The 6,781-nt window shown below is 37.8% G+C and overlaps 1 long non-coding RNA gene across 1 annotated transcript; it reads left to right on the top strand.

The window, feature by feature from the left end:
* Positions 1-2,234: 2,234 nt before the first annotated feature.
* LOC125249562 lies at positions 2,235-5,628 on the top strand. Its single transcript, XR_007180580.1, has 3 exons — positions 2,235-2,480; positions 2,592-2,668; positions 4,928-5,628. It is a non-coding gene; the product is annotated as an uncharacterized LOC125249562 (long non-coding RNA).
* Positions 5,629-6,781: the final 1,153 nt, after the last annotated feature.

The following is a 6,781-nucleotide window of genomic DNA, read 5'->3' as shown; positions in this document are numbered from 1 at the left end:
CCAAGGAGCTGCATAGAAGACCAGTGCGTGCAGGTGCACGGCAGTCAACCGCAGAAGTCCTTAAAACCAAATTACCTCGGAGCTTCTATTTGGAGTCTTTGAAAAAAATCCCACCGATGGTAATTGACTCGGGTTGATGCTCCATCTAAGGAAGTTCTAAAAACCATTGCGTGGAGTGAGAGGAAAAAAACAGACCTCATTCTGATGAGCTCACAAGTCTGAAGAGCATTGTTGACCACCAGCGTGGCACAGACCACGATGTTCTGCAGAGGGTAATGATGCACCCAAAAGGAATAATGCTCTGGTCAAGGAAGACACTCTTCATCTTCTTCAAAAGGTGCAAGGAGGACATTGTGTACCTGGACGCCACAGGTAGTATAATTCCACAAGAGAGAACAAGTCCACTGTACTGTGTGTATGAGCTCATAGTCAGAAACCCACCTAAGGGTGCATCACCATTACCCGTGGCAACCTATGTCACATGCGACCACACCACATCCTCTGTGACCTATATCTTGCAAGCTTCAGACTGATCTTGTAAGGAAATGGGGCAAACAAAAGGCCGGCTATGATCACATGTGATGGCTCCTTTGCGCTTATGCAGTCCACTTCCATACCATAATGCAGAACGGGTATGGAGGATCTGCTGAACAAGTACTTCCTCCTAATCAGTGTGCAATATCCTGCAGACAAATTTGACCTCCCGATTCTTCACAGTTGTTTAAGCCACATCATGAAGAATGCCAAGGATCTCTGCAAGAAAGAGTACATATGAGTATAATTACTTTATGTTGAGTTTGAAATTAAATGCATGATTATAATGTTTGTGTTTTTGATTGCTTTTTGTAGAATTCCCCAACACTACAAGCTTGGAATGCACACATTTGGGCTCCTTGCGTGTTGCATTACACTGAAAGAGATGGATGAGGCGCTTTCGAGTTCAGCAGTCATCTTTTACAGTGGACCAAATGTTGCAAAGCTCTACCAACATCTGCAGTTGCTTATGCAGCAAAGGGGGACGTATGCACTGGATGACAAAAACATCATTGCTGAATACTACAAGGTATTAGAATGTTAATATTAGACTTTTTTTCAGCACAAGGACTCATAGTTGTAACTCGTTCAGTATATAAAAAAAATCTAATTCTGTGTATGAACTAATTCAACACATCTCTTTAGGATATATCATGCATCTCAATTCAGATCAGTCCAGCATAAATCAGCAAGATTAGTATTAAACTGAATAAATGATTAGTAATGTGTTATGATATAAACATTTGAAATGTGTCTCAAATGATGAATATTGCTTTTCAGCATGACTTTGGAACAATGCCTCTCATGAACCATTTCCAGGGAATAATCAATGGTGCATTGCTTGACCTTGATGGTGAATGTAACATTTATTATGCTCCAGCATTCATCTCCAGTTTGGCAAAATATTTCCTTCCGCATGCCACTCTGTGGTCTGGAATGATGCTAGGTAGGTTTGAGTCATTGGTTTAAAGGTGCTAAAGAGGATCTTTTCGTCGACTGAGAAACCAAAGACTGTTACTGAGTTTTTGAAATGAGCGCATGCGTAAGAATTTCGAGGGAACGCCTCCCAAAACTCGTGCACGAGTATTGGAACACGAGTGTTTACCACTGGCATTCGCTGTGTCGTGTTAGTGGATTCATTATGTCGGACTCACCGCAGGTAACTCATAATCTGCAGTTGTTACTCCTGTCTCCTGACAAAAACATTGCATGCAGCGCCTGTGGAGTGTGGAAAGTTACTGGAGCGCGCAGCCGCGCACGTCTCTCACAAGGAACGTCATGGCAGTGATTGACAAGCCAGAGGGCCAATCGTTTACGCGATGATCGCGTAAACGATTGGCTGATGTTTTTAAGGCCCTACCTCGTGCACAGATGATGTATATTAATATTATTACTTTCAGTGCACCTAATAAATAGTCTTTTATCAGTTAGTAAAGACAGTTTCAAGTAATATTGCAAAAATGTATAAAACAAAACATCCTCTTTAGCACCTTTAAGATGACAAATTATTATTCAATACAGCATTTGTGTCCAGTTCTTTCACAAATTTTAAATGGTCTTTAGGGGATCTAGGACATCACGGGACAGGCTCTGTGTACCATTAACTAAGTAAGGTGTATAACAAAGAATCAAGAATTTCAAGAATTTGATTCAAGAAAGAGAGAAAAAAAAAAAAAAAAAAAAAAAAAAAGTATTGTCCTTAAAATGTGAACAGATAATAGATGTACCTTAAAATTTTCAGAACTTTACTCAAGACAACTGCACACAAGGAATTATGGAAAAAAGTCAATGGGACCTGAAAACATCCGGTTCCAAAGGAGGAGGTGCAAAAGACTTGATGACTTTGTAGCAGTTTACCAACATATGCATGATGGAATTTGGGACGTCTAAAAAAGACATGGCCCAGGAATGCAGGGCTTCGGCACTGAAAGTACTTGATGCATCAGGTATCCTACTTTTTTTTTTTTTTTTTTTTTTTTTTTTTTTTTTTTTTTCCCCATATGTATTTATATTGCCATATTTAAGTACTTTTATTCTAAAATGTCCATTTCCATTAGTGTTTAATGCACAGAACAACTGCTCCATGTGTGCAGCATCTAAACCACCAAGTCCGGGGCCTTCCATGACTGACTGGGTAAGGTGGTGTTTTTAATTGGTTATTTTGTGTTTTTTTTTTTTTTTTTTTTTTTTTTTTTTTTTTGAAGTGTTGAAAGCTTGAACAGAAAGTGGACAAACAGAATATAGAGAGATTGGTAATGGCGGGCAACAATGTCACCATTTGGTGCCATAAATTAGGCTTATTTCGGCACTGAAGCTGCAGTACTTGATGCATCAGCTTGTGGATTATATGACGCAAAATCGATTTTATGAAATAAAATAATAATAAGTTAATAAATAAATTAAAAAAAAAAAAAAAAATACTGGACACAACACTTTTTTTGCCCATTTTTACACCCATAAAAAGAAGACCATGTTTATTTAGGCATATGTTGGCGCGCGCGGTCATACTTTTCCGGTTGCAGCGCAGAGAACGGGTAAAATGGATGCGGAGCAAACGGTCACTTTGGCAAGAAAAAATTCTGTTATATGGCGAATTTTGGCTATGTCCAGATTAGTAGTGGTTGAAGAGGAAAGAGGATTTAATTTCCAGCGCTGTTTAGTGCGTGACGCACATTACAAGGCTCGCGCGCGCACAGAGAGAGAGAGAGGCGCGTTATAGCGCGCGAACTCCAAATTGATTTCTCTTTCGCGTCCTCAGTGCACTTGGATGGTCACTACACGCATTATGTCAGTCAAAATACCCCTCTCAGCAAGTATTCATTTAACACATTCAGTTATGTCTTAATTGCACGGGGTGAGAATTCGGTTGTGTATCTATCTGATGTGTGCGTGCATGTCTTACTCTTAAAGTGACAGCAACCTATAAATACCTGCTGTAGTCTGTCATGTAAATCAAACAACAAAACCAGCTTTAACAAAGATTAATCTATATTAAATTTATACAATGAAGTGTCATTTTACATTTAATTATTACATTTCTGTGCATGAAAATTAATACTACAGTTAGACCTTATACTTTATTTGTAACTTTATGTAGTATTTATCTATGCTTTTTAATTGGTGTACAGTATTTGTTCTTTTTACAGTTGTTCACTTGCCTTTAATAATGTTTTTTAGGCTAGCAGTTTTGCTTGGTTCAGAAGTTTAAGTGGGCTAAGTAATAAAGCAAAGTTAAGTTACCCCATCCAATTTAAAAAAAAAATTTTTTGTGCTGATCCGAAAAATGATCCTATCTGTGACGTCATAACTTGATGTGATCCGAACATGAGTTTTGTGATCCGTTGAACCATACAGATTAGTAAAGAAACAAATATCTTAAATGGATTATAACAAGTTTGCAGTAATGCAAAGAGTTATTTAATTTCATAAAAATATTTTAATTTGAAAACGCTGTGCATTTGTTTGCTGTTGTTGCAGTTTGAGTTGAGAAATACACATTTCACATTATCAGTAATCTGTTGGTATTTTCATTGAGAACCAAGCAAGATGACTCATGATACTATTTGTTTATTATATCGCTATCGCAAATCGCAATCGCAATATTGACCTCAATAATCGCAATATGACATTTTCCCCAAATCGTGCACCCCTACTCTGCACCCATAATTGTTACGCAATGCTGGTAGATCAAACACACGATGAGGAAGAGTAACGTACAATGAGTCTTTACTTGATAATCCACAGCAGAGTATACACCAACACATCACTAGTACAAACGAGACCCAACAAAGACACACTGACAGAACTGAACTGATATACACACACACTAATGAACTCAAATGACTAACAGCTGTGATGATGATTAATGTCCATGGTAACAGATAGTGGCGGGAAACTAGAACAAAAGGAACATGTGACAAAATGAAGAACACAACAAACAGAACATGACGGTGACTGTGACAATAATGTACTATTTTAAATAGAAAAAAATAATAGTGTATAGGGTTCAGAGATTTCGAGGATTATTACTTGTTTGCTAGAGTTGTCAATGGAGTAAAAACATTTAGAAACTTAATACATTCTCATCACGGTCTTGAAAAACATTGCAGTCTTTGAAAACATCTACAGCAAGCCACAGTGATGCATCCATATCTCTACTCTACCTTGCTCTTTTCCTTGCACTTGCCCTCTGGCAGCTGTCAAGTTCATTAATAACAATTCTACTGCAGTTTCTCAAGTAATGTAAATGAGAAACTGACAGTAATGTAACATTTGCTGAAATAATGGTAAACTTGTGGGGAGAGATTTGAAAATAGCTTTGGTGCAGAAAATGTTTGAATGAAAAATCTTATTTTTCTAGTAAAGTGTTCTATTTGTCCTTTTTCATTTACAGTGTGACAGCTGTACACGGTGGTTCTATGCAGCGTGCGTGCAGATGAACAAAGTACAATTTGAGCAAGCAAAAAACACAGCCTGGGATTTTTATTTTTTTTTTTGAGCATAAGTTCCAACTTGTTCAACTATAATACAAAATGAAAATCATTGAACCATGAACAATCACAGACCTCAGTGAAATTAACTTAACCCTTTGATCTGTTTCAACAAACTGTAGATATCGATATTGTAGACTGCCAATTTGTAAGATGTTTAATTTTTTTCTTAATTTCTGTAATTTTGACTTTGTCAGTTCCTCCCAAACTCTACAACCCTGTGAGAATGAACATGGACAGGGATTGATGTTCATCCCAAAGAATCCTTTATTAAAATTCCTTCAGAGTTGACATGAAATTTTCAATGACAGTACAAAATACAAGAAATGACCAATGTTATAATGTATTTTGACAGACTTTGCCTTTAATTTTCTGTAAAACTCTACAGTAAAACACTGTGAAAATTGCTGTGGACAGAGATGTTCATCCCAAAGAAGAATCCTTTGAAAATTTCATGTCAACTCTGAAGTCATTTTAATAATGGCAGTACAAAATGCAAGAAATGACCAATGTTACAGATTTTGCCTTTAATTTCTGTAAAACTCCACATTAAAATATCTTCGAGTACAACTGAAGCGTATTTTTATGATGTGCAACATAAATGTAGTTTTAATAGGTTTTACCTGTCATTGGCCAAATTTTATGAATAACATCTGAAATACACGTCTTTCTCTGATTTTGGCCGCTCCATGTATCCGTGCAGGCGGCGGCTGGTTTGACGGCTCACTTAACTGCAGTTAGAATCTTTATTGCAGTTTGCAGACCCGAAATCAACGCGTCGCCTCGGCCAACGCGAGATCCAAGCCAGATTCTTTATTTCTTAAGAAATTATTCCCTCGAGAAAAAAAGCCAAGAGGAGCAGAGCTAAAAGTCTCGATAGTGCATCACATCGGGAAATTTATGAATGAACACTGTGTCAGATCCAATACAAGAGCTGAAGTGCATGCTCTGCTCTCAAACAAACAACACATGAATCGCGTGTATCCACTCGTATAGTCGCGAGGGCACTTCGGTAAAGTTGGTTTTATATTCGCACATTCGGCCATCCGTATTCAATAGCCTTGTTAATCACACTACATTGGACATTCAGTGGACATTCACAAGTAAATATGCCATTAAAACAACACTTGCCTATTTTGATCGACTGTGAAAAATGTTGTAAGTTGACAATCGTTGGTTGTCAATATCATGTCGCTGCTTAAAATTCGCAAACATTAATTTATTGCACATTTATTGGAAAGTCTGAATTTATCAGAAGTCCGAATGTGCGAATATAAAACCAACTTTACCAAAGTCGCGAGGGCAGGGAAGAACACACGACTCAAGTTGCTATTTGCTCGCCAATAAATTCCTGTCTAGAATAATGCTTGAGGACAAACAACAATAAACACAGAGAGCTTTCCTGGTCGTGACGTTCGCTCTCGCCATTAGACTAGTTGACGCACGTGCATCAGACGCATTGACGCTGAGGGCGTTCCCATAGCGCCCCCTTCGGGACGCAGTGCGAGTTCCCTAGAAAAAGAACTACAGATGCAAACAGACGGAGGGTAGTAGGCTTAAAACAAACACCATCTAAATGTGTAAGTTTTCTTTCCATTAGAGTAAAAGAAGACATGGAAGCAAAAATAGACCACAATCTTAAAATTGTCCACTACATGAAAGAAGTATTCCATTAATACCAGAAGAATTAGAACGATTTATTGATTTGTGCAAAATAAATTATTTTGAAACGATCGCTGTCCCTCTTCTGGTGCAGT

Source organism: Megalobrama amblycephala, linkage group LG16, assembly GCF_018812025.1.
Source record: "Megalobrama amblycephala isolate DHTTF-2021 linkage group LG16, ASM1881202v1, whole genome shotgun sequence".
In the NCBI taxonomy this organism is placed as follows: domain Eukaryota; kingdom Metazoa; phylum Chordata; class Actinopteri; order Cypriniformes; family Xenocyprididae; genus Megalobrama; species Megalobrama amblycephala.
Note: the sequence above shows the minus strand (reverse complement) of the source record. Positions and strands in the feature narration are given on the sequence as shown.